This window comes from Dermacentor albipictus, unplaced genomic scaffold, assembly GCF_038994185.2.
Source record: "Dermacentor albipictus isolate Rhodes 1998 colony unplaced genomic scaffold, USDA_Dalb.pri_finalv2 scaffold_19, whole genome shotgun sequence".
NCBI classification, from domain to species: Eukaryota; Metazoa; Arthropoda; class Arachnida; order Ixodida; family Ixodidae; genus Dermacentor; species Dermacentor albipictus.
Genome location: NW_027225573.1, coordinates 5849624 through 5876856, shown reverse-complemented (window position 1 = coordinate 5876856; position 27233 = coordinate 5849624). Strand labels below are relative to the sequence as shown.

Sequence of the window (27233 nt, the reverse complement as noted above, 5' to 3'; positions counted from 1 at the left end):
TGCCGCCGGAGTGACACCCGCTGGAGCAACAGTGCAGCCGCCTCCAACATGTCTCGCCACCTGCGCTGCGGCAAAGCGTCACTGCCCGCTAGAGGCCACCGACCACGACAGGGACTTGAGGGCGATCGCGGACTCTATAGCCTCATTATTTGACCGCCTGAAAGCTATTGAAGAAGGTGTACGTCGTCCTCCAGTTCCCTGGCCAGCTAGAAATATCCGTGACGACGACAAGCAACCACGCTGCCAGCTATGCGACCGCATCGGCCACTTTGCGCCCCAGTGCCGGCAATGGCTCCAGGAAAACGGACCCCAGTGGAAGGAGCAGCGCTCTAACTTTGAGCAAAACAACTCCCGCACGCTTTCCCGACTTCCGCATGATTCCGCGCCAGCAAGCGACGAAAATCCCTTACCGTTGCTCGTCCTGGATCATGTGGACATCGGCGAAAAGCAGAGAGAGGATTCATGGATGCGAGAAGTAATACAGCACCTAGAGCAGCCTAGTGCGCCCGTTGCCAGAAAAACGAAAAGAACGGCACGGAGCTTTCGCTTGATCGGCGGTACCGTTGTCAGATGGGAGGAGGACTTGGCACCTTTGAAGGCACCGCGTCCATGAGCATACATATCTCATCAACCCATCATCATCCGATACGTCGACCCCGGTACTCCCCCACAACAACCCGGGTTGACTGGGTGGGGGGACTTGGTTCGGGCCAACGGTCCTTCCCGGACAAGGGGGCTGTTGTGGTGCAGCAACACAAAGTTACCGCACGCAACACACAAACAGCCATGCTGGTCGTACAGGACTCGAGCCTGACTGACCTTCGGACTGCCTCGGCGCAAAAGAGGCCAAGGCATACAACCATGCAGAGCACCAAAGCCGTCCACGGAGCAGCGCGACCAACCAAGGGTGCGCCGCCACCGGTTCTAGCTCTGGGTTCCACTGAACCAAACAAAACCCCGTAGATCGACTGGCGCACACGGCCGAGTCGAGCGACCTTAGGAGCATGCATCATAACTTAATGGAAAGCTTTCCGCCTGACTCATCAAAAATTACCGCAGGACGGGCCCACACTTCGAGAAACTTCTTCTCGCCCAAGCGCTGCCGCTCCCGGGTGAGATGGAACCAGACCTCCTTCCGTGCTTTCGCAAGCACTTCGTGAAGGCCCGGCGCCCCCCTCCCGAAAACTGCATCGCAACGTGCCAACCAGACTTGGTAGGAGCACTCAGCGAGGAGAAGCACGAACTGGTTGACCGCCTGATTAGGCAAAGGGTGCAAAAATCGAACTGTCTGATAGGGAATGCCAGGGAGATTAAAAAGACTAGCAATCCTACGGAGAAGAGCTGCAGGAAGCAAACACTGCGCAAACGCATGAACCGTGTCCTCACGAGCGCCACAGAACGGGCACGCTCCACGAACCGGGACGGCTGTGAAGGGCCTGTAGCCCAACGGCAGGCACCCTCGCGCCAGGCGATACATGAAAGTGGCACGCCTAGCGTCGAGGAAACTGGCCGTGATGAGCTTCCAGTTTGGCCTGTGAATGGACAGGTCATACATATGGCAATGCGGGGAGAGGCCTGGGGTGAGGATGTCTACTAACTCTTGGAGTGGAGTTGAAACTACGTCGATGTCGGGGCGAACCGTGCGGAGGCTGACCAAAGAGTTAGCAGCCGCCGCATAAATGGTGGATGGGGTTCCTGAACGAGGAGCACAGTGGGAAAATGTGCTCTGCGAAAACAAGCGGAGTCGGGTGCTAAGGAAAAACGAGGTAAAGCTTCGAGTCAGGAGCATATCCGAGTTAAGAGCGACCTGGGTCCATCTGACGTGTAGTGCGGTAGCCACGATGCCCAGGTCGGGAATTCCGAGTCCTCCCTTATCCCTGGGCAGCTTGAGCACCCGCCTAGCTACACAACCAGTTGTACCCTTCCAAAGGAAGCGAAAGAGAACCCTCTCCAAGATGAGCTTGGTTCGGGTTGGAACAGGAGACACACACGCCACATACGTCAGGAATGAAAACAAAAGTGAGCGCAGGATTGTCGCTCGAGCAGTCAATGGGCATGACAACGCGCTGAACTGCTGAATTCTGGTTTCAAGCTTCTCCTTAGCCTGTTGCCAGTTTTCAGGAGACAGACCATCTGGTTCGAATTGGAAGCCTAGAATGCGCAGCCGCGTTTTCACGGGGAGACCATGAACGGGCTGCGGACTGGACGGAGTGGAGTTCAAGTACATGGCTGCACTTTTCGACCTATTCAACCTTGCACCACTCGCCCTGCAGTAACTGTCCATGACCTCCAAGACGCCGCAAACTGAGGCTTCGTCCGGGACGACAATGGACAAGTCATCCGCATAGGCAAATAGCGCAACCGGAGGGGAACCTGGTGGGAGTAGGAACCTGCCAATTCTGCGGTCACAAGACAACCTCTGCAGAAGCGGTTCAAAAGCGAGCACGTAGAGGGCAGGTGAGAGGGGGTCCCCCTGCCGTACACCACGCCCCACAATGAACGCCTCCGAGACGCGGTCCCGTATGACAACAGCAGAAGTCGGTCGAGAATACAAAGCTTGGACCATCTGCCGAAAACCCACACTAAAACCAGCCTCTTCCAAAACACGGAAAAGGTACCTATGGCTAATAATGTCGAAAGCCTTCTCCTGATCAAAGCGGTGTGTTGTATAGAAGAGCGAAAGGCTTTCAAGACGGTCGCACGGTACTTGTTGTCCCAGGGTGTTTGAGGTCGGAGGTCTTACGACATTGTCAAGTCGATAGCTCGGCGGGCCACCTCGACGTCAGGCGCACCTGGGGGAAAGTTCGCCGCCGTTATTTCTGGCCAAAGATGTTTTGCCACGTCAGCAAGTACGTCCTATCCTCCTCTGACTGCCAGAAACAGCCGCTCGCCCACAGAAAGCCAGCCAGTGTCGCCCCCTTTGTAAGCTCCAAAAATGAGCCTCTACTTCAGCTAGGCCAAGGAATGCAACGCGGAACCCAGGACGCCAAGAAAGTGGCCCACAAAACAGACCCTGCTCAGATTCTAGCCGACCAAACCGGCAAAAAACGCGACGTTTTTAATGTTGCGCGGTTAAAACAGTGCCATGTGAGACAGTGCTCCGATGACGATGCAGTGTTCCTCGCGTTGTGCCCCAATGTAGTTGGCGTGGTGACCGGAGGCATGCCCCGTGTGATCGTGTGTGTGAGACGTCGACTAGTGATCGAGGACGACAACCTAAGAACCCGGACGGGACTGAACTTTACTCCAACTGGAGTACATTTAACTGGAGGACATTTCATAGGAAGGCTGAGCCTCGAACCATCGCTCCATACGACGCGGACACTGATGTGTATTGTAGCGCAACCGAATAATCTTCATTGTTAATTTTATTGTGTAGCGCGCGCGAATGAACTTTGAGGTTTCTTGTCTTGTGCATTTTGTTTCCACTTTGTTAAAACTTGTTTGTTTTGTTTTATGTGATGTTAAATCTTCCTTGCGGATACTTCAGTTTTTATATGAATCCCTAAATGTACGTGTTTAATTTGTTAATTCGTTTTTGTAGTAATACTTTGTAACGAGTGGGACACTCTTTCTCGCAGGGGGGAAGTGTCGCGAAAAGAGTATAGCGCGGGCCTCTTTGCTTGCTTTCCGGGAATATTGTGGGCTCCTCGACGCGGGAGAAACCTTTGTACCCCGAATGACCTCGACGTCACACGTGCACCTGACGCGTCTTCGTCCCACGCTCGGCTGTCAAAAGCCGATTACTTATGGTCAGAGTGCTTTTGTGCACGGAGTGTTGACGCGACCATTTCTTGACCCCTTGAACTCTGACGCTCATTGGATGATGTCGGCTTGCCTGATTGGTCGGAGTAACGAAGTAACCCACTGGTGGAGAAAAGTGTCTCTTGGATGCTGGGGAAACTTATTTAAGGGATAGTTCGAGTAGTTTTTGGGAGTGAGCAAGTAGACAGCAGCAGACACGGCGCAACTTCACCAGGGGAGACCAGGCCGGTCAGGCAGGCCGACAACGACAGGTATGACATCGTTCTGTTTGTAAATATTTTTGTACAGTGTTAACTTAATGTAAAATATCAAGTAAATAAACCTAGTTGTTGAAATGCTACTTCTCGTCGTCGTACCTGTGGATTTGGACTTGCCCCTGCCAGAGCTCATCCCCATTCATCTCCGTCTCCCTGGTGCGCTGATGCGTCAGATATCTCACGGCTGCGTCACTTCGCTACAATACTATGCCAATTTTGCTACAAACTTAAAGGGGCCCTGAACCACCCTTCAGGCTGGGTGAAGTAACGTAGTCGGCGTGTAGCATACGCTGTTGTGAGCATCTCAGCCAAGTTCTGCTGTCGTACGCGATCCGTGGAGCTCGCAAGCGGAGCGCGAGTCACCTTTCTCTCAAACGCTCTCGTTTCAAAAACCTCATAATCCTCGCTCTTTTCTGTGTGCTTTATTTCGTCATAAAGCACACTCCAATACACGGCTTCTACTGGTTGCTGCGCTCGGCTACGCCGCGAGGTGCCGCCACGAGTCCAGTGGCTAAGCGCACTGCGGCTCTCTGAGGACAGCCGCTTTTGGCTTACGTTTAGAGCGGCATGGGCACCAAATCGGAAATTTGAACTGCGTGCCACTGTGACGTCCCTGCCGAAGCCTTCGCAGTGCAAGGAAGGGGAGCACAGCTTAGGCCGTGTTTGATTGCCGATAACTCCGCTTCTGCTGGACGCATTGAAGTACTTTTCGCGGCAAAGTGGTTCTTAAAAAGCCTATCTTCACTTCAAATGTCTTTCGCCACTTCGATAAAAGGTGGTTCGGGGCCCCTTTAATGAAACGACCATGAGAGCAAGCACCATGACGTAGGCGACTGGATAGATAGATACTGTCAAAGTGGCAAATGTTCGCCAAGAAATGCTTGGCATTTGACAGACAGACAGACAGATAGATTCAATACGACTGAAGTAACCAAAGGATGCTAATCGCATTAAAATATGAGAGTGGAAAGGAAAACGAGAAAAGTGCGCAGCAGACGATAGGTGTGTGTGTTGTAAGTGAATGAAGGCCTTTTCTCGTAAAACTTGTCTACTTCACTTTTATTGCAGCACAAATATCATGAAGGACAGTATGGTGAAACGTATAGCACTAAACTCAGGAATGCGTCCGGAGATGTGGTGCAGAGCACCGGAGAATGGTTTTTCTAGCTTTAAACTTTGAGCTATTAAATTTTGAGTCCCTTGTTCATCCCACACTGGAAACACGGTGCCCAATAGTCCATAAATTAGGTTCAAACTGAATTTCAGGGCAGATGTAGTTGAGCCATGGACGGAAGTTTTTTGAAAAGACAGCATTTCATTCAGCCGTGACGCGGTCGCCTTCACCGTCCGCACGTAACCTATAGTTGCCACCGGGTTCTTTTTCATGAGGTTAGGTTTCTGCCCTGCGTGCTTTTCTTCTGTCTTCTGACCTTACATTTCGATAGTCTTCCCCTCCTCTTTTAGCGACACTACTCCACCTACACCACTGGCCTCACCAATGCTGCTTTACGATATTTCGAATGTAACACTACATCCGAGAGGCTGGAGCTCCGGCAGCAAGACTGGTGGTGTATGCTGAGCCTTGGGGTTGCACTATGGTCACTTGATCGAAAGCGAATGGGGGAGCGCCTTGTGGACCTTGTGGGACCATGACTGGATTTCCGTTGCCAGTGGCATTCGGCGCGAAGACGCCAGCGTCGGCCTTTTGTCCTGGCAGCATCAGCTCCGGAGGGCTTTCCTGCACTCCGAACGTAATCCCTTGAAGGCACTGCAGTACTTCTAGCCTTCTTTTCCTCGTATATGTCTCTTTGGCTTGTAGTTCTTCCCGCTCTCTCTTCAGTCCATGCAAAGTGGCAAGTGTCGAAGCGATGCTCTCGTCTAGTTCCGATATCCGTGACCGAATAGCGTCCTCTTGCCGGTACTGGAGCGTTAGATTGTTCACTAGGTTTTGAAGTGGACTGGTCACAAGTGTGGTGTTTGTTGACGGCGTCGAGGATGGATGAGGATTAGAGATGAAGGCTGATGTAGGGGCTTGCGACATCATCACGGGCGGTTCAGAGCTGGAAATTACCGCTGACGTCGGGGCTTGCGCGTTTGGTGTTGGAAGTCCCACCATGTTCTCCATGCTAGGATCCATCATACTGGTTAGATGAACTGGATCATTCTGTAAAGGAAGCGATGATCCATTGTTTGAGACAGCACCAGACGATGTTGCATCGGTCATAAATGATTTAGTAGACATGGAAGTTATTGTGCTTTGTACCGGCACTTCAAGCAGAACAGTAGGCTTAGAGATGACTGCTGACGTCGGGACTTGTGCTTTTGGTGTTGGATGCCCCACTACGTTCCCTATGCCATGATTCATGATGCTTGTTAGAGGAACTGGTGTCGTCTCAGAAGTAAGGGATGATCCATCGCTGTAGGCCATTCCAGAAAACTGCGATATCCCCGTAAATGCAGAAGTAGTCGCGGAAGTCTCACTTCTCACTCCTGGAGTTTCGAAGAGCTGCACAGAAGGTAGCTGCGCTGGCGGCACTCGCACAGCAGGCGCCGGGTTGCCCACTTGCAGTTTCGGCTTACGTCTTTTTTTCTCTGGTGCCTTGGAATGCGACACGGTTCGATTTGGGGGTAGCGGTGGCTGCATCGGTGTAGGCGGTAGTACAGAGACCGAGGTCATGCTTACTTGTGGTTGCGGTGCCTTGTCTAGTTGTTCTGACTCGACACTAGTCGACAATGACGGTGCTGACGGCGGAGCCGGTAGAGATCCGACTGTGTCAACCGTGAAGCTTGTACTCGCATCCGAAAGTCTGCCGCGTTGAGCAGGCGGCTGCGCTTCAGTGACGTTGAATGGCTGCTTCCTTAACCTCCGGCCCCTCTTGCCTGTCTCTGTCCGTTGTTTCTGAACCTGTAGCATCCACTTATTCAATTGAGTCTGTGCCTTGATAGAAGACGGAAAGTTCACTACCGTTTCCATTGCTCCCAATGGGTAGGAGTTCTTGCCTGGAGCCAGGCGACGGACCGGAACTTTGTGGGCGAGTCGTTTCATTACCGGGCTTGCTGTCACGGCAGACCTTGGTCGTCGCTTTCCTATTCGTCTTTGGAGCGTCGGCGTTCGAATATACTTCGTCGTCTTCTACTCGCGACCGCACGTGCTCACGTGGAGCTCTCGCACGCACGTCGTTGCCAATTACCCATTCTTGCTAAGTTGATGATGAGAATATGTATTTATCATCATCAACGTATGAAAAAAATGGGCAATTGACAAAGTTAAAGAAGGACGTAAACGTGAAATAAATGAAAATATGTAATCAATAATGCGCATCTATTTCATAATAGAAACAACAGAAGTGGTACAGTGGCTACAAATATAAACGTTCATGCTTTGTGCGTCCTTCCATACTTGGACCATCGTCATCGCCATTGATATCAACACTCGCGGTAAATTTAACTACATGGAAGCACCCCACAGGCCACAAAACTGTGTGGTTCTTGTTCAGCCATGCAAGGTGAGCATCACCGCTCCGATCTGTGTTGCAGTTCCTACATTGTCACAGACGCCTTTTGCCGATCGATTTGGAACAGGCAGCAGATATGTCTGTTTGAAGAAAAAGTCGGTCTATTTTCGTCGTGTTGCGAAGAGAGCGAGAGAGAAGTGGTTCTTTATGAAGAAGGGAAAAGTTAGCACTCTGTTCTGCAGCCCTTGAGGGAGCATGGCTCAGTGCGAAGTGGGAAAAGGACGATGAGGGAAATGACATACCGCGTGAGAGAAAGAGAAGAAATGTTCAAACTTTTCCTTATGCTAAGCCTTTCTATTTAGTCAACGGGTGGGATGCACTGGAGCTGTGAACAAAGCCATAACGACTAAACTGAGTTTCTTTGGAAACGCCACCCTACAATATACTAATAAGATGCAACGCAAGCGGAAATAATTTACGGGCGTGTGCAAAAATAGTAGCGCCTCCCCCAACTCGATCACTTTGCGACATCTTTGCTGCTGGTGAAAAAATGCAGTCATAAAGTGAATGAAGCGGGGGAGTTCCATTACATTAGCGCACAAGGCTAGATGATACAATTCGCACACCTCTCCACAACGTTATTCAATAACCCACAATGATGACCAAACGAAATAAGGAAATAAGAAACGAACAAATAAAAGCAGACTGGAATCAGGAAAGCAAAAGTTTCCAAGCCGATTAGAAAGCCTATATATATGCAAGAGGCGATTGTGACAACCTAAGCACTTCGACGTGGACTAGAGGGGTGACGTTTGCTTTGCTTTACTGGAGCACGGAGAGCTTACAAGACACCATATATTGTTGCTAAACTAGTATTTTAACTGTTGTTACAACACTCAGACGCGATTGCAGCGCCTTCAAACATGCATACAAACGTTGTCATCTAGTGCGTTGCGCATCTTACTCTCGTTCGATGCCAGAGCTAGATGGGTGTTTCATAAGCACCGAAGATGCATCTCGAAGGCTATTAACGCGCTGGAGGAAAGAGCGCGGTCGCTCATTACCAGTGCGATAAAGTATTACCATATGTGACGAGGTTTGCGTATGAGACCATTGCGATCCATGGCGCTTGGCGGTAATGTCACTAGAGCTTTCTTTCACTTATATGGACACTCCAGGTGCATTTCTACCGTCGGTGTCGCCGTGAGGCTCCGTATAAAGTCCAGGGGCGATAACATCGTTGCCGCGCGCCGTATGATGTATGTGCGCGTGAAATCGTGCGAGGGCGAGCCGGCGATTGCGACTCAACCTTGCGCACCCAACGGAGGAAAGCAGGGAGGAAGCGCGCCGCCTTCCGTCACGCACAAGATTTCGGGGGAGGGGAGGGAGTGGGGCGCGTTCTACTCCCGGCGGCACGGGCTGCCGCGCGCTCCCGGCCGGGCTGCTGTATGTTGAAAGCCATTTGCAGCAAATACATGTCCGCGTTGCGCTGTTTTCACGGCGTAGTTCACGTTGATGCGAGCGGTAGCACGAAGGTCAATTCGCTCGCTGCTTCTACCGCGTTTCGTCACTGCAGCGTCTTGACAACAAGTTTTCACGGTCATCGAGTGAAATGCGTTAATGTTTGCTTGTGCGCGCGTAAAACCATGCTTGTGAATTTATGTATAGTCGGATACAACTCAAGTCTGCAGTGAAGCCCCGCCCACGCCCTCATAAGTGCCAGCTACTGTTCCTCCGCGAGGCTGCAAATAGTTCGTACTTCAAACTTGCCCTGTTACCTAAATAAGGCGGTAACCAAAAAAATGAAATCATAAGCGCGTAATTTTGTACGTTTTCACTCGTCTAATGTAGCGGAATGGTGCAAGCCTAATTCTTTATTCAATTGAAATCAACCGCTTGCTTCGCTGCAACTATTCACTGTCAAGTTTCACTTTAGTTGGCATTGAAATTTCATGAGTAAAACGGGCTCAGCAGTGAATTGAACTGTACCGTGCACGTGGACTTTTGAAGAGTGAAATGCTCAGAGTCCGCACACTTTGTCCATCTCTGTTGCACACCTCACCGCTTCTGCCTATGGAAAGGCTCTTTAAGAACAGCAGGCGCTCCGGAGGAATCAAGTATGACGCCATATTGAAAACGTCGCATGACGTTTTTTCTTCTGTGATTGGCTGACGGAGTAACAACCTCGCGCGGTCCGTGTGCCTTGGTTGCCAACTTCTGTTTTATCCCACTATAGTGTGCCTATGTTTACAAGTTTATGCGACCAATAAAACTGCTATCCTTACTTCTTATAGCTGTCCACTAATTTTCTATCGCTTTCCGGGCAAAACTGCGACGATTTTTTGTGTGTGTCTTTTTCTGAAGCGTTAGCTTTCTCAGCTCGTTTCTTAGTTTCGTGCCGTTGGCGCCGTCCGTAGCGAGAGAGGGGAGTGGGAGAGAGCGCGCGATACCACGTAGCTATTCTAGGGACCATAGCATTACCCAGTTTCGCGACGTTGGTCGCAGGCGCACATCTTGAGAGCGCGCCAAAAGGTGCTTCCATTGGTTGAAGCGTCCGCTACCACCAATGAGAGGGGACACTTCGGTCACGGTGGTGCAAGGCGCGGTTCCCTTGAACACCACGAGACGTGCTTGCCGTCAGCGCATCATGGGTGACGGATACCAGTTACCCAGAATTGGCGTGACCCATTCACAAAGGTAAACCCACGAATAAGCCAACCCATTGCGGCCACAGTGTCGTGGAAAGTTTTAAGACAACAGCAATGTCATTGAGAAGGCAGGACTCTCAGATAGCCAAGCGATGAAGCGAGCTCCAAATGAAGAGCGGAAATGCCCAGCCCGCCAGAACAATCCTGCTTTGCGTGCCGCGGAGCCAGCAACATGGCGACAGAAGCGAGATGACTTATTGGTTTGAGCCGCAGAAGCAGAAGCACAGCGGCATAGACGCAACGACTCTGCAGCATACAGTGGCCACTCGACCAACATAAGAGTGGCCACTCGAGCCGTTTCGCGGCCGAGCTCGAGTTTACTCGATTCCAGTAGTTGGCCCTATTTGTTTTCCGAAGAGGTGGCGGGGGCCATGACTACGGCTGCGGCTATAGCTAGCAGCTTGACAGGTGGCATGACCCAACACGCGCGAAGCCCAGCTGGTTCTTTATTCTATAGCGACTCCGTTCCCCGTCGCCGGGCTCGCTGCGTCGTTACTCTGTTAAATGCGCCCCGAGGATCGTTGCTGAGTATTTGTGCCAGCGTCTGATACTATACTGCTTCGTGGCCGTTTCATGGTAAGGCCGCAGGCAGTCCTTTTGCGTGTTGCTAAAGAGTTATTTTCTTTGTATTTCGTTGTGTCACTGTTAGCCGGGTGAACAAGTGATGGAGAGGTGGGGGGTGGGGGGGGGGTGGCATGGCGGTCTTGAAGTCATGAACAGCTGCTGCCCGTACGCAACGTTGCATTTCATATTGCATTCTTTTGAATAGGGAAGCTCTTAGACGACCGTTCCTGCGTTGAACGTGGGCGTGCTTCGGCGTACCTCGTAACCTAGCGAACGAACACATCGAAAGATGAAAGAGTGAACGTGGAGTGCAGCGGGGGATGAAATACGACGATAGTGAAGCGAGCGCGAGGAGGAAAGCGGAGGAGGAGGCTATACAGTAAAAGGAGGCGGAAAGCGGAGGAGGAGAGTAAGGCGAAAGTGTGAGGAGGAACGCAAAGTGCTGCATGAGACAACGAGATGGCGCCATAGTATTAGAGTGCAGCTCTTAAGGCCTAACTACACGTTGGCGGCGCGTGAAAGATCGTGCCCGCGCGCCTTGTGTTTGTCGCGCCTCGCGAATAGTGGCGGTTGGAAACTTCAAGACGCGCGCCAGCGCGCGTCCACTTGGCTCATATTTTCGCCTTGGTAGACATAGTTTCATATTTTTGTGAGGCAGCCAGAGCACTGATACTTGTATGCAGAAGATACGGTTTTAGGATAGCGTTTGTCGCCTTACGTACATTAAACGCTAGCACCTTTGTGAGACGTTTTGGTGTGCGTCCCTTCAAGACTTTAGTTTAACGTACGGGAACGCAAACGCCAGGAAGCTTTATTGAGCGTGATGTTAAAATCTAATTTCGCTCAAAGAGAAAATGCGGCAGCCGTGGAACCTACCACTTCGGGATCCAGTGGCAGAGCATGATCGAACACGCACGCGATGAACAAACTCCACCAGCGCCGGCACAGAAATTTTGACGTCGTAATTTTCGCAGGGGAACTGCATTTGCAGCTTGTTGCTCTGGTCTCTACGAGGGTTTGCGGTCATAATCACGTTGTGTGATCACAGTCACAAATAGTGCTCTCTCCTATTTTCTCGGGCATCATATTACAGACATGAGCGGAAGCAGCATATTACTGCATCTTTGGTAAACATTTCTTAGTCCACAACATGGGTGAAATGGCGCCTGAACTGTTCCAAAAAGTGTACTTCGTCGACAGGCGGTATTTGCTGCTGCTGTTGTAGGCGTTTAGAACAAGGCTGCTTTAAGCCCCCGTTATTATAATTGAACTTGGCAATTTCAATGCAGACCCGTCAGTGTTTGTGTTCCTGCTGACAACGCGGGTGGGTTGCCTGGGTGTGAACCTGACGGGTGCTGACCGAGTGGTCATCTATGGCCCAGATTGGAACCCGAGCACAGACACACAGGCCCGAGAGCGTGCGTGACGCATTGGCCAGCGCCAGCATGTCACCATCTACCGCCTGCTCACGGCTGGCACCACTGAAGAGAAGATATAGCACAGGTATTATGCATTTGGCCTTAACCCTTTAAGGAAAAGACAAACAAATATACAGAAAAACTTTATTTTTTATATAAATGTGCAAAGCACATCAAGAATAAGCATAATCAACAAAACTAAAAAATATATATTGTGGAATTTTTTTTAGCTATAGAGAGAAGCCCCAGGAAGGAAACTGGACGTGGGCTTCACCCCAAATGACCTAAGGCTTCATTTAGTATTTGTACAAGCAGGCCTCGTCAAATGTGAACTACGGGTGTGCATTTAGTTTGCTTTAGATCACGTGTGTGACACCATTACAGCCAGACATGTCTCCCCTGAGCTTGCTTTCAAGCGAGTCGCATGCCAAACTTCATCTCACATTTCTGCTCCAAACCAAGAAATGACGCTTGCTGCCTGTCATTCAGTGTTTGCCGAAGACATTTTGCCAGAAACTTCGTACTCAATACTGAGACTAGAGAAGATAAAAAAAAAATTTCCGATGCAGCAGTGGTGCAGAGGTAGAGCATCCGCCTCGCGTGCAAGAGGACCGTGGTTCGAACCCCGGTGCCGCGCAATTTCCCACCGGATTAAAAAAAATCCACATGTTGATAAAGTTGCATAAACAGGCCTGGAGTGCGGCCTGATCCCGGTGACCAGAACCGGTAACGCACTCCCTCACAAGAGCAGGATTGGCCACCCTGGTGCAGTACTTCGTCACAACCTCCTATATGAATACAACAATCAAACTCCGGCCCTCAGTCCCCAGCGGCTGTGAAGCAACTGAACACGGCGGCGGTCAGACCTGTGACGCAGCAGAGGGTAAGAATCTCTGGGTACGGACAGGCCGCCATTGGAATCTGAACCTGGCAACGTTTAACATTTGAACGTTATCTAGTGAGGCGAGTCTAGCAGTGCTATTGGAGAAATTAGCGGGCAGTAAATGGGATGTACTAGGGCTCAGTGAGGTTAGGAGGGCAAAAGAAGCATATACATCGCTAAAAAGCGGGCACGTCCTGTGCTACCGGGCCTTAGCGGAGAGACGAGAACTAGGAGTCGGACTCCTGATTAATAAGAACATATCTGGTAAACTACATGAATTCTATAGCATTTAAGAGAGAGGGGCAAGTCTTATGAAAGTTAATAAGATGTACAAATTGAATGTCGTACAGGTCTACGCCCCTACGTCCACTCATAATGACCAGAAAGTCGAAAGCTTCTATGAAGACGTGGAATCAGCGATGGGTAAAGTCAAAACAAGATGCTGATGGGCGACTCCAATGCCAGGGTAGGCAAGAAGCAGGCTGGAGACAAGTCAGTGGGGGAATATGGCATAGGCTCTAGGAATAGAAGGGGAGCGTTTATTAGTAGAGTTTGCAGAACGGAATAATATGCGGATAATGAATACCTTCTTCCGCAAGCGGGATAGCCGAAAGTGGACGTGGATGAGCCCGAATGGCGAGACTAGAAATAAAAGAATACGAATGGATTGGGATGCGTTTGGCAGGCATTCTCAGATCATGAACAGCAGGTTACCATTATCCCTCAAGAGAAAATTGTATAATAGCTGTGTCTTACCAGTACTCATCTACGGGGCAGAAACCTGGAGGCTTACGAAAAGGGTTCTACTTAAATTGAGGACGACGCAACGAGCTACGGAAAGAAGAATGATGGGTGTAACGTTAAGGGACAAGAAAAGAACAGATCGGGTGAGGCAACAAACGCGAGCAAGCGTTCGAAACAGCGTTCGAAAGGGCGAGCACAAATTTCGAGGACGATATCTGCCCAGCGCACAAAAGACTTGGGGGGTATTGCGTACACCACTGAAGTTCCAGTTTTGTTTATTTATTTAATTATTACTTTTCCGCGCACACGCTAAGCTCCTCTTAGCGTGCGCAAGCCGCTTGAGTTCGCCGTTGCAAAAGCTCTTTTAACGAAGCATATGCTCCGCTCCAGGAACGAAAACCAAAAATCGAATATAATGTGGCCCGGGCATCGCATGCGCGCATTTCCAAACGCTGGGAGTCCTTAGTGATAAGCAAAACAATGAAGTGCAGGAAACTTGCGCACTCCGCTTCCTCCCCTCACCATCCAACGGACAGCCGAGCGTAAGTGTCGTACGCGCGACAATGAGCGCTGGAACAGTGAAAGTGTTCCAAAAATATACTGAGAATCTGCGATGGCAGTTAGAAAAGCTACCGCCCGAAAAGAGCAAGCAGTGACCTTCGCTGAAACGAAGTACACGATTTTGAAGTACTCTTCGCGAATCAACGGAAACGATGAGTATAGCACCAAAAAGCGGCCCCGAGAAGTGTTTCGAGTTCTGCTTCCCTGGTGGGCGGCGTTCTGTATAAGCAACGACGCGAAGAAGTTTATTCAGTAACCAAGCATTGTACGCTAGTGTCGATGAAGTAAATTCCCCAGTGCTTATGCTAACCTAACTCATTTGTTTTTCCTGCTATATGCAAAATTAAATCATAAGTAAAATGGACATTGTCTAGGGGCTGGATCCCGAAAACGGTCATACATATTGCATATTGCTCAGGGGCCAAATTCACAAGGCTTTTGGCCCACCAGAGCGGTATGCGATTGGCCAACCGCCTTCTGTAATAACATGTTCAATATCGGGATTACTTGGCACCTCCTCTTACGAACAATGCTAGCTTAAGAACTTTTTCGCGAAAAGGGACACATCTTTGTCATATTAGCAGTGGTAACGAAATCTCCAGTATTGCCTATACCCATGTAACTTAACTTTTGATAGCATTTTGTTCTTCAAATATTTTTTTCGACGAACCTAGGGATCTATAAGATTTTGTTTTCATATATTAAGGGGCAAATTTACCAGAAAACAAAGAAACGTGAAACAAGCGTATACATGTAACACGTGGCAATCCGTTAATGCTTTCAGTTCGCGTTGCGCTGTCCCCATTTCCACATAATGCACTTGCATGCGTACAAAGATGTATATCTATGAGAGAGAGAGACAAAACTGTAGCCGTTATTCCGCATAGTTGCGAGACAGCGCCGCAAAGTATATATAGACTGCTCCATACGCGTGTGGTTCGCTTTTTTTGAGGACGAAATGCAAGGGGGTATCCATCAGGCGATTTAGTGCGTCCTCCAAAGAAACAAAGAGTGATAAACGAGCGATTTCGCAAGAAAAGTTTATGGAGAATTTGCAGGAAGGCAAGTGAAATGGCCCCCACTAATTTTCGCCGCCAGTTCGCGCGCGCAGTTACAGCAAGCGTTTCTTTTCAAGCCGAGTCTGAGCTGCTCCGCTGAGAGCTCTTCTTCCACGTCTCTTCGTGACGGGCGCACAAGTTGCTTCACTTTTCCAGGCGGCCTGGACAAGTTGCTTCCGGCGCGCGCGCAGCCAGCTACAGATCGTGCGAGTTGCTAGCCTGCGTAATGAGCATGTAGGCGTGTACAGGCAGCGAGAAGACAATATGAGCCTGAAGAGCAGGTGATATGCATGCGCCTGCTGTGATATATACCCACCCTGCAGGCGCAATATTAGTGCGCCGTAATTAATGCTTCAAATGACGAGCTCCCCTCCATGCGCAAACAACCCGTGCAATGGCAGGCAAGACGATTCCGTGGAATAATCGCCAAGTAGAGAGAAGTGTGCATTGCCCAATGGGACATGTTTCATACAAATGGTTCTTACACTCTGAGGAAAGTATATGCTGAATAATGAAACGAAATCAACCATAGGAAAAGAAGCGAACCAACAAAAAGAAATCGTCAACGAAGTGTCGATACTGAAGAAGACAAGGTCGGCGTATATGGTGGTTAAAATGATTCGATGACCAAATGTTGACTATGGGCCCTATGACGCAAAACTTCTCCATTAGGCTTTTATTCAAATCTCTTGACGTCAAATTTGCGTAACCGTCGACGCATGCATCGGGCGGTGACCCGCAGGGTTGTCTAAACAGACCAATCAAACGCTCTCCTCGTTTATAGGAGGTCACTTTCGTTTACTTTAAAAACCAATAACATCGCCTACACTGAGCGGCTTGTCTTATCTAATTGGCTGATAAGAGGCGAGGAGCACGCTCAAGTGGAGAGGGATTCGATGGAGCCGAGCCAGTTCACTGAATATAGATAACCGGATGAAGAGGGTGGTGCTGGCGTCTGCGATTGGTCCGTTTTCCCTTACATATCTTGCGGTGGCTGGTCGAAAATCGCGGCAGCATGCAACGGAAAGTTAAGAATGCCACTAAGAAGTATCCTTAGCAAACAAAAGTGGGGTGAGCGAGGTCGTAAACGTGCCGAAAGTGCTCGAAAACATTACACAGCCGCGCAAAAAGTTTCATTGTACGCAAATAAACACATGCTCTCTGTCAGGTGCAAGTAGCCAGTGCCTGAACGATCGGCGGCAGCCATCTTTTATTCCTTTCGGAACGGGGCAGCCTTTCGGGGCGTTCCTCCGGGACGGGGCTTTTCAGAGAAAAATTGTTTTTGTTCAGCATATTAATGCATCTTTAACGTGCGCACTTCACTATGACCCGGTGAGCTTTCGCGGTTTTGTGACGTCATGTGACAGGCAGGTGAAGTGGATGAAGCCCAAAATCTTTTGACCAATAGCCGAGGGCTACTGGCGAAAAGGCGTCGAGTCAGAAATAATTTTTATTTTGTTCAGTCCAATCATACATAATCAGAGTGTACGCGTCATATCAGATGGGGAGCTATCACGGTTTACGTGACGTCGCGTGACTGACAGGCGAAGTGGGGGTGGCACAGAAAAGTGTTTGACCATTCACGGAGGGCTCATTGCTGAATTGGAATGGAAAAGTTTGCATGAGCTTTACGTTACAGTGCCCTATATCTCTCCATTCTGCCTATTTTTATCTCTACTTCATGTGATTATTCACTCATTTCGTATCTTACTCGTTTCATATTTCACGCGCAACTACGTCGACCTTGTCTTTTTTTGGCATCGTCACTTGGCTGACCTTTTTTTATCTGGAAGTGATTACAAGATGGCCAGATCCTAGACACGCCAAACCTGTGTGTCGTCAGCAAAGATGAGCTTGTCTTCAAAGGCACGCACACTGGACGCGCGCGACGATAGCATATGGCAAGCGTATAGGGCGTGCAGGAACATCCGGGATTGGCCGAGCACGTGTGTAAGTAATTATTTTGCTGTTTGCGCCATAAAGTAAAGAGGGGAACTCGTTCGGTGAGCGCTCCTTCCCAAAGTGGTTAACGCCTAATAACTTGTCTAACGCAAATATAAAAAAATTGATCTGAAGCTTCCATTAGCGTTTGAATGCTATTAATGTGTTTCCGGAAATAGTCGACGACCGTGCTCGCAAACGGTGTGTATGTAAGTACCCGTTACCTTAACAATATCCGGCCAAAGCAGCAGACAGGGCCTCTTGTTCCATTGAATAGGAGCCACAATAAGTAAGGAAGAACTACTAGTAAGGAAGAACTACTGCCATAGAGTGCATTTGAGGATGAATCGTACCTGTAGCTGAGGAGCTATCAGAGCCTCGATAGTTTCAGAAGTTTTAAGGCTCGCTGAAATCATATGGATATTTACTTTTCTGTTCGCATTAGTGAAATTTTAATAAAAATTTATCGAGGTAAGAAAAATTATCTGCGTGGAACATTGTTGGGTGTGACGTGGAAAGACAGGAAGAACTTGACAACTTTCACATGAACATGGTGTCCTTAATAATAAGAATAGCAAAAATAATTATTATTATTACTATTACCATTTTGTGTCAGCGGTGTCTCTCGACTATAACTTCAACTCCAACAACAATGTTTCACGCAGTGCGAGTTTGATAATGATATTGATGACGATTTCTATAGGCATCCCCTTCGAAACGGATCGGCGACAAATAGTCACTGAATCTGCTTGAGCTAATCAAATTTTACTACATATATTGCGGTTTAGCATTTCGTCTATCTCTCTTTAATTTTTTCTCTCTTCTATCTCTATGTAGTAGCGTTAACCGTGTTTACGTCCCCGGTTTTATCAATCTCGTTCCTTCTCCTTTTTTTTCTAACCAATACTCTGAACGTCACTTGCTCATCTCATCTGCTGTCCACGGTTAATGTTTCCATTATCTTTGAGTCCCAGCGCTCCCGGGAGGTGGACATTCCCTGCGGTTCTTGCTGGGTAACTAACTTGGCATTCCAGTACGATTTGCCGAGTCGTCTCCGGACTTTTGCTGCTGCAGGAACATGCCTAAAAATATTCGCCCTGCTGCGAATATTTTCTCCGGTATAATTTTGTCCTCGGGCATCCACCTTGGGCCTAAAATAGCAAGGCATTGTCCATTGTGTTGCCGTACGAATGTTCCATCCTTATTTCTATCTCATCATATTTACAAACCTCTATATGGTATTTTTGGTTTATATCCTATGCATCCAATCTACCCTCTCCGTTTCTCGTACTTTCTTTTTGATGACTGCGGGTTCTCACTTTTCAAGTATATCCTGTACTTGGCTGCAAACTTTCTTGACCTCTTCCTCCATTCTGTGCCCGCGCTATTGAGGTACATATATTTGTGCTGTAGCCGCCCATTTATTTTCATCCATATTCTTGAACGACTTTTCAAAACTGATTTTGCTCGGCGCTTTTCTCACTTCAAAAGAGGCCCAACCCACGTCACCATGCACTGCTTCATTAGTGGTTTATACCGTGCCCTCATAGTTTGCTCATAAGGTACGTAGAGCCAAAAATTTGATATGTACCAGCGGGCAAATTACATTACCATTGGGAAATGTTCTAAGCCTCGTAATTTATATAATCTGATTAAATTTTCTTTGTATTTCTCCTTCAAGGTCTAAGATAATGGCAATTCATTCACATCTCGGCTAAATAGATATCGGAAAATTTCTAGAGAAGTCCTTTGTCAGAGAAGTGCTCGCACATTTGTGCGTACAGATGGCCGAGGGTTCTTGTCGCAAATAGGGAAGAAAATGTCGTACTAGGCTCCGCACTAAACCACGAACGGCAGCGCAAATGCTCTTAGTTTAGATTTTACACCTGCTTCTAAAAAAACTGCAGTTTTGCCCTGAACACTTCGTGTCCACGTATAAGTCATGAATGTGCCTCTCGTTGCAACTTCACGTTGAGTTTATTGACGCGTTCATCTAAGTCGACGCGAAAGGCCCATTTTCAGAGCCACTCGAAGCTGGACAGTTGTGGCTCTGGGTGATCCATCTGTCAAGGTACGTCTTTATTTCTTCCCTAGGGTCAAGGAAACGAGTCAAAACTTTTCTGCAGCTCAGCCATCGAACTGCCGTGTGATACGTCCGATCTACGAACTTAGATTCCGTATCCTTGGAGAAATTCACAGAACTGGCAGTGATTGAGTCGAAAGGCCTTCGCGGGCCGTAGTTTGGAGACACCTGCAGTAGCGGATTGTGTGTCGTTCTTTGTCAGCGATAAGTTTCCGCCTTTAAAGCACTAAGCAAACCCTGCAGCGGATTCCGCAACAGGCGTGCATTCCGCGAAGGGTAGCTGTCTATTGCTTAGTATATATAGGCGGCATGGTCATAACGCTTTGTTCACCAAGATGTCCGGCGACATGTAAAGCAGCGTTCTTGAACCACATCACATCGTTGCGTTCCTCTTCCTGACAAACATGCGTAGCCAGCACAGATCGCACCCGTCTCTAGGGATCGCTCCTTTACCGACAATAAATAGATGTCCTTGTAGTTAAATGTGCAGCTGTATCGACTCGCCAAACTTGCTATACATTCGGCTTTTACATCATATCACTGCTGGATAGGACATGCCGTGCTTCAACGAGGGCGACGTGCCACATCATAGACAGGGCAGCATATATGATCGACACCATGCGCAGACGGGACAGCTCAACGCGCGATGCATTAACGCTTTTGTATCTCGAATGCTCCAGGCTACCTCTTTGCCGTCTTCTTTGGGTAGACTCATCCGGCTCACTCACGGTAATATGGCAAGGCAAATCCATTCTCAGAAAACGCCCACAAGCTGGACAAAGTGCTGCAGTATGAAAGACTAAACCCGCTTGGAGCGCTGCAGTTTCTTACACGCAAGGATGTCCTATTATTAGTTTATTTATTTATTTATTTCGTGTACCCTCAGGGCCAGAGGCATTAAAGAGGGGAGTGGTTACATCAAATACAAAAAAAGTACAGTGCAGCAAAATAGTTAATAGTACAGAAATACATGGTTCTCGGTTATACAATGTTATTTGAGTGTTCCTGGAGTGCTGGTCAATAAAAGTAAATACGGTACAGGCAGTGCAGTAATACAGTGTTCCGGTAATACAAAACAAAAACAGTAATACAATTGGTAGTACAAAAACACGAATGAAATGCTCCTGTTTATACAATGCTATCTAATACTGCCGTGAAGTGCTGATGGTCAACAATAGTAGCGGTGGAGGCTGGTAGGCGATTCCACTCGGCAGATGTTCGCGGAAGGAATGAATGAGACATGACATTGGTTTGGCATAATGTAATTCCAACTTTGTTATTGTGATCTAACCTTGATGAAATGTATTGAGGAGGGGAGATTAGTTCGTCGCGAAGTGAAGGATGATGAAATATCTTATGAAAAAGTGAAAGTCTAAGGCCTTTACGGCGAGAGGCTAAAGGTGGCAAATCAAGGTTTAATTTCATTACAGAAATGCTGGCAGTTCGGTTATAATTAGAAAAAACGAAACGAGCAGAGTTATTTTGTACCATTTCTAAAGAGTGAATTAGGTGTTTCTGAAAGGGATCCCAAACTGCTCCGGCGTACTCTAGTTTTGAGCGGACTAGTGACTTGTATAACATTAATTTTAGGGAAGACGGTGCCTTAGTAAAATTGCGTTTTAGGTATCCCAGCATGCGGTTAGCATTTTTAATTACGTAAGAAGCATGCATGGACCACGAGAGGTTTCTAGTAATATGGACACCAAGATATTTGTAGAAGGAAACAGGGTCTAAGGGGTGATTATTAACGCAGTAAGAAGGAAGCTGGTTAGAAGCTCTGGACACGCGCATAAATTTACATTTTTTGATATTTAATTCCATTGACCATGATTGGCACCAAGTAGAAATAGCGTTAAGGTCGGATTGAAGAGAAGATATATCAGTGTCACATATTATTTCCCTGAAGATTACGCAATCATCGGCGAATAAGTGAATGTTAGAGGAAACACAAGAGGGTAGATCATTTATGTAAATTAAAAAAAGGAGGGGACCAAGTACCGACCCTTGAGGTACGCCGGACTGTACTCTGCTCGGTTGAGAGTTTGAGTCATTAGCAAAGACAAACTGTGAACGGTTAGAAAGAAAGCACTCAAGCCATGCAAGCAGTCTGGGATCAATGTTAATTTGATGCAGCTTAAACATTAGAAGGTTATGGCACACTTTGTCAAACGCTTTCGAAAAGTCTAAAAATATACAGTCGGCAGTTGAAGAGCGGTCAAGAATGACGTTTAGCTTATGCGTAAATAAAACTAGTTGTGTTTCACATGAATATGTCTTGCGGAAGCCATGTTGCGATGGTGAAAAAAATGAGTTAGTTTCAAGAAAGCTAGCAAGATTAGAGGCAAGTATATGTTCTAACATCTTACATGGAATGGAAGTGAGCGAGATAGGGCGGTAGTTATATGGAGAATGCTTGTCACCCGACTTATGGAGTGGGATCACCTTCCCAATCTTCCATTCATCAGGCAAAGAACCCTTATCTAGCGACTGTTGGAAGATCATTCCTAGGAAAATTGAAGAGTAACAGCTAGTGCTTTTCAAAAATTTCGCGTTTATTAAATCGTGTCCTGGAGCCGAAGATATTTTTAAAGATGAGATAATTGGTACGATGCCTGCTGGTTCAATGATTATGGGAAACATTGCTTGGTAATCGTAGTCGTGCGTGGATGGAAGAGTAATGTGTGTAGTTGATGAAAAGTTGTGCATGAAAACATCATTAAGCGCGGACGCACATTGATTAGTGGGAATAACATTTCCAGAGCTGTCGATTAAGGTTATCATGTCGTCCGCCTTGGGGTTAATGACGCGCCAGAATTTCTTGGTGTCGGTTTTAAGCATTAAAGGCAAGGTATTGCCAAGAAAGTGATCTTTGGCTTGTTTAAGTGCGGCAACATACTCATCTGCCGCCAGTTTGTATTTGGTCCAGCGGTTTGCGCTAGGTGAACGTTTGGCTAATTTGTGCAGGCGTTTCTTTTTATTAGACAGGCGCTTGAGACGGAGGTTGTACCATGGGGCGTTTAGATTACATGCAATGGTGCGCAGTGGGATGTATTTGTTTGTTAGTTCCGCAATTTTTGCAGCAAACATATTCCAGTTGGTCTGAACGGTACGGCTGTCGAAGTTGTTTATAAATACGTCTAGAAAAGCAGATAATTCGGCGTTGATTGCTTCAAAATTTCCTTTCGCATAGTCTCGAAAAGATTTGATTTTTTTACCGGATTGTGGCCGCAAAATATTTATGTCAAACGAAAGTGCTGAATGGTCGCTCAAGCCGGGTAAATAGGTGATGTCGGAAACTAGGTCAGGCCGCGATGTTAATAGAAGGTCAAGTGTGTTCTCAACGGATTCGGTAGTGCGTGTGGGTTGAGTAACAAGTTGTGAAAGTGAGAAGACAGAGCACATGCCTAAGAACTCATTGGCTAATGAAGAAAAAGGGTGTAAAGTTGGAGGTTCAGTATTCCATATTATGTTCGGTAGATTAAAATCGCCAAGCAAAAATAAAGGTAATGTAGGATGACGAGATGTAACAATATTAATGATATCATGCATCTCATTTACGAAGTTAGATGAATAAGTTGGGGGGCGGTAACAAACACCAATGATTATCTTCTGGTGATTTATTTCCATGATGGCCCAAACTGTTTCGAGGTCAGTATTGACGTGAATACACTGAGATGGGATATCTTTAGAAATGGCTAAGAGCACGCCGCCTCCCTGACGCATTGTACGGTCACAACGATACAGTGAAAAATGTTGTGCGGTTTGAAGAATTTCGTTATCTTGAATCTGTGAATGTAGCCACGTTTCGGTAAGCACAAAGATGTCGGCGTTGCAAGTCTCCAAGGCAGATTCTAAGGAAGTGCGCTTATTCATGACGCTTCGAATATTTGTAAAGAAAACAGATACGATGCATGATTCTCGTGATTCTCGTCCACATCCCCTCACGTTTTCCTAACTGGGCACGTGCTGGGAATTTGCATGCCCACCGTTATCTCGTGGTTCATATGGCGCATGCTCGTTGACGGTGTCTGTTGCCGGGTCATAGACGAACTGTTTTTTATTCATTATTAGTTTGGTGTACCTTAACTGGAAAGGGCATGGTTGGGGCTGGCTTTTAGCGTACTCAATTAGTTTTTTTACGGACGTGACGGGTGGCGGGCGAAAAATCTTCGGAGGTAGAAATACCCTTTTCTTTCAGCTGTGCGCGCAAAGAAAGTACTTTGTCTTTTATTTTCGTGTTGGTGAATTTAACTACAATTGGGCGACACTTATTAGGCGTGTAGTGACTAATGCGATGAGCACGTTCGATTGCCGTGTCAGGCAGGCTGTCGATTACACCAGTTAGTGCTTCTCTTATGCGTGATTCGGACTGTTCCCACGATTCCCGAGAGTCACGGATGCCATGAAATATGAGGTTGTTGCGTCGCGATCTGTCCTCGAGTTCGTCAACGCGCATTAGTAAAGAGTCAAGCCGAGTTGTTTGGGCTTGAGTCGACGCCTGAATGCCAGTCATTTCATCATGGAGATTGTCTAAAACGTTTGTTTTTTCTTCAAGGTTGTCTAATCTTTTCTGGATACATTCCATTTTGGTCTCGATGTTCTTTTGACCAACCTTAATGGCCTTGACGTCGTTAACCAACTCGGCCTGACCCTTAGCAGATTGTACAGAACGAGCCTGAAGGTCTTTTAACAGCCGGAAACGAACTTCCGTCTGCTCAGAAGGATTTGATGGCAAATTCTGCAGCTCGAGTAATGCCTCAGTACGCGTAGTAGGACCGGGATTAGTTTCCACGTCACCTGAGCACAATAACAGCAACGCCATAGAAAAACAATCTGCGACAATTTCACAGAGTACTTGTTGGCACGGAAGCAATAGCAAAAATGGGTCGTCACTTTTCTTAGCATAAAGCGGAAAGTTTTTACAGACCTGCGAAGTGCAAAGGTGCGTTGTATGAGCCATGGTGCTCCAAATGCTGCTTCCGTGCCAACTAAACGGACTGACGCTCGGACAGCCGCTTAAGTTGCCACTGCGATGTGACGACATGGTTGACGATGATGGTGCGCAGAAGGCTGGGCGCAGTAGTCGTAGTGGGTCGATGTGGAGATAGTTGCCGGTCTGCTGGTAGATTGTGGCCTTGCTTGATAGTAGTAGCGGTTGCGAAGGGTCATACTCCGAATACGCTGTGCACGGACACAGCAGCAGCAAGAACGTGAAGATCGCCTGCGAAGTGCAAAGGTGCGTTGTATGAGCCATGGTGCTCCAAATGCTGCTTCCGTGCCAACTAAACGGACTGACGCTCGGACAGCCGCTTAAGTTGCCACTGCGATGTGACGACATGGTTGACGATGATGGTGCGCAGAAGGCTGGGCGCAGTAGTCGTAGTGGGTCGATGTGGAGATAGTTGCCGGTCTGCTGGTAGATTGTGGCCTTGCTTGATAGTAGTAGCGGTTGCGAAGGGTCATACTCCGAATACGCTGTGCACGGACACAGCAGCAGCAAGAACGTGAAGATCGCCTGCGAAGTGCAAAGGTGCGTTGTATGAGCCATGGTGCTCCAAATGCTGCTTCCGTGCCAACTCAAGCCGCTTAAGTTAAACAGTTAAAGTTAGCTTAAAGTTAAAGTTAGCTTAAAGCTTAAGTTAAACAAAGGTTCTAGCCATATCCGTTATATTTACTTTCTTTTTTTTCGGTGACTTTTTGGATTAATAATTGGAACGTTTGTAAACACACGCACACACACACGCGCGCAGATAGATAGATAGATAGATAGATAGATAGATAGATAGATAGATAGATAGATAGATAGATAGATAGATAGATAGATAGATAGATAGATAGATAGATAGATAGATAGATAGATAGATAGATAGATAGATAGATAGATAGATAGATAGATAGAAGCTTGTACGTTTGAAAGTTTTCGTATATACATATAAAGTTGACCGTCATGTGCTACATACTGCATGTAGCACAGTCTTTATGAAGCTATGATGAAAGGTTATACTATAGCTCATGGTTAACGGGCTGTGCGATGTTGAGTGAAATGCCTTATTTAGGGCATGAATTAGCTTGGGGCTCCTAAGTATAACTAGAAAAGGAGAAATTCATTTACTCGGACCAACCAGTGCATCAAATTTGATGGGGTCGTTTGCTGCATTTAAAAGAAAAAAGTTAAAATCTAGTGACTGTTGGCAAGAATTGTTTGATTTAGGCCGCCGCTTATACTTTAGGAATTCTTGAAAATCGCAAACTTTCAGAAAATGATACAGTAAAGTTAGAACTCGGTAAGTCAGCAATGAAAAATGCTATCGCAATTCTGTAAATTGCATCAATAGTACATCTAAAGCGGACTAATGTGATGTGTTATGCATAGCTCTCAATCACACCACTAATATGTGAGTAGCACTTTTTCATAACGTCTGTAAACATTGTAACAAAGTCGCGTAAGATATAAATAATGAAATTATATTCAAATAATTATGTCCGCTTTGGCCATTCTGATGGATGCAATTTGCAGAACTGCGATATCTGTTCTTGGTGCAGAGTTGTGGGTTTAAACTCCGTGTTTATATTTTTCCCAACCTACAACTTTCTGCAATTATCCTAAAAAAGTTCAGAAAGTAAATCGAAATGCTGCTTCCAATAGTCTTAAAGTAGGATACAACTTAAAGAAAGAAACAGCAGTTGGCAACCAAGGCACACGGACCGCGCGGGATTGTTACTCCGCCATCCAATCACAGCAGCGAACAAAAACGTTGTCATGCGACCATTTCAAAATGGCGTCGTACTTGATACCTCCGGAGCGTATGCTGTTCTTGAAAAGTCTTTTCATCGGCGGAAGCAAGAGACACGGACCAAGTGTATGAAGTCTGAGCTTTTCCCTCTTCAAAAGTCGGCGGCACAGTTCATGTCACTGCTCACCCCGTTTTACTCATGAAACTTCACTGCCAATTGAAGGGAAACTGGAGATAAATAGGTGCAGCGATGCATGCGTTTTATTTCAGTTCAATAAAGGATGAGGCTTTCACCGTTCCACTATAATAGACGAATGAAAAAGTTCGAAATTGGGCGCTCATAATTTTATTTTTGTGGTTACCGCCTTATTTAGGTAACAGGGAAGGTTCGAAGTCCGAACTATTTGCAGCCTCGCGGAGGAACAGTGGCTGGAGGTTATGAGGGCGTGGGAGGGGCTTCACTGCCGACTTGAGTTGTATCCAACCATAGAATTCAACCTTTTCTCTCAAATGCCAAAAATGTGATAAAAATGGGCCCAGGGGTTACCTCAGAAAGGCAATTTCTGCGTTTTACATGTCGAATGGAGAAGTAAGAAGCCGGTAGATATGCAGTACTTCGTTCGCTTGTGCAACATTATTCGGTAAGGTATTTGCTTCTGCGGTCAGTGCAGAATTTACCTGTCCCTTCTCGCGTGTGGATGCGCAGCGCCTGCTGTCCGACTGCTTGAATCTTCTCGCTCGCCAGTTCACGCAGATCCCACGCGGAGCCGCTACTGGGTTGCCAGTGGCGGTCGAAACCGAGATGTTGAGTCTCAATATCCTGCAACAGGTGGCGCGCTCGGCCGCACTACGATCGCGACTTGGCGCGAATATCTGCGCTTCGCTGTAATAGCTGATATATTTTTTTCTTTTTTCCTTTAACCGCTAGCGTTTACTTTCCTTCATTTTTAAGCCTTTCCGTTGGCAGACGGGTTTTTCAAGCCTCAGCGTGCATGCCACAATTGAGTAAAGTCAATGTCGCAAGCAGTTGATGGTCACTTCCAATAAGAACGTCCCACTGCA

The 27233-nt window shown here is 47.4% G+C and overlaps 1 pseudogene; it reads right to left on the bottom strand.

Annotated features, from left to right (window-relative positions):
- Positions 1–22848: 22848 nt before the first annotated feature.
- LOC135917089 (uncharacterized) lies at positions 22849–24992 on the bottom strand (annotated as a pseudogene).
- Between the last annotated feature and the right edge of the window lie 2241 nt (positions 24993–27233).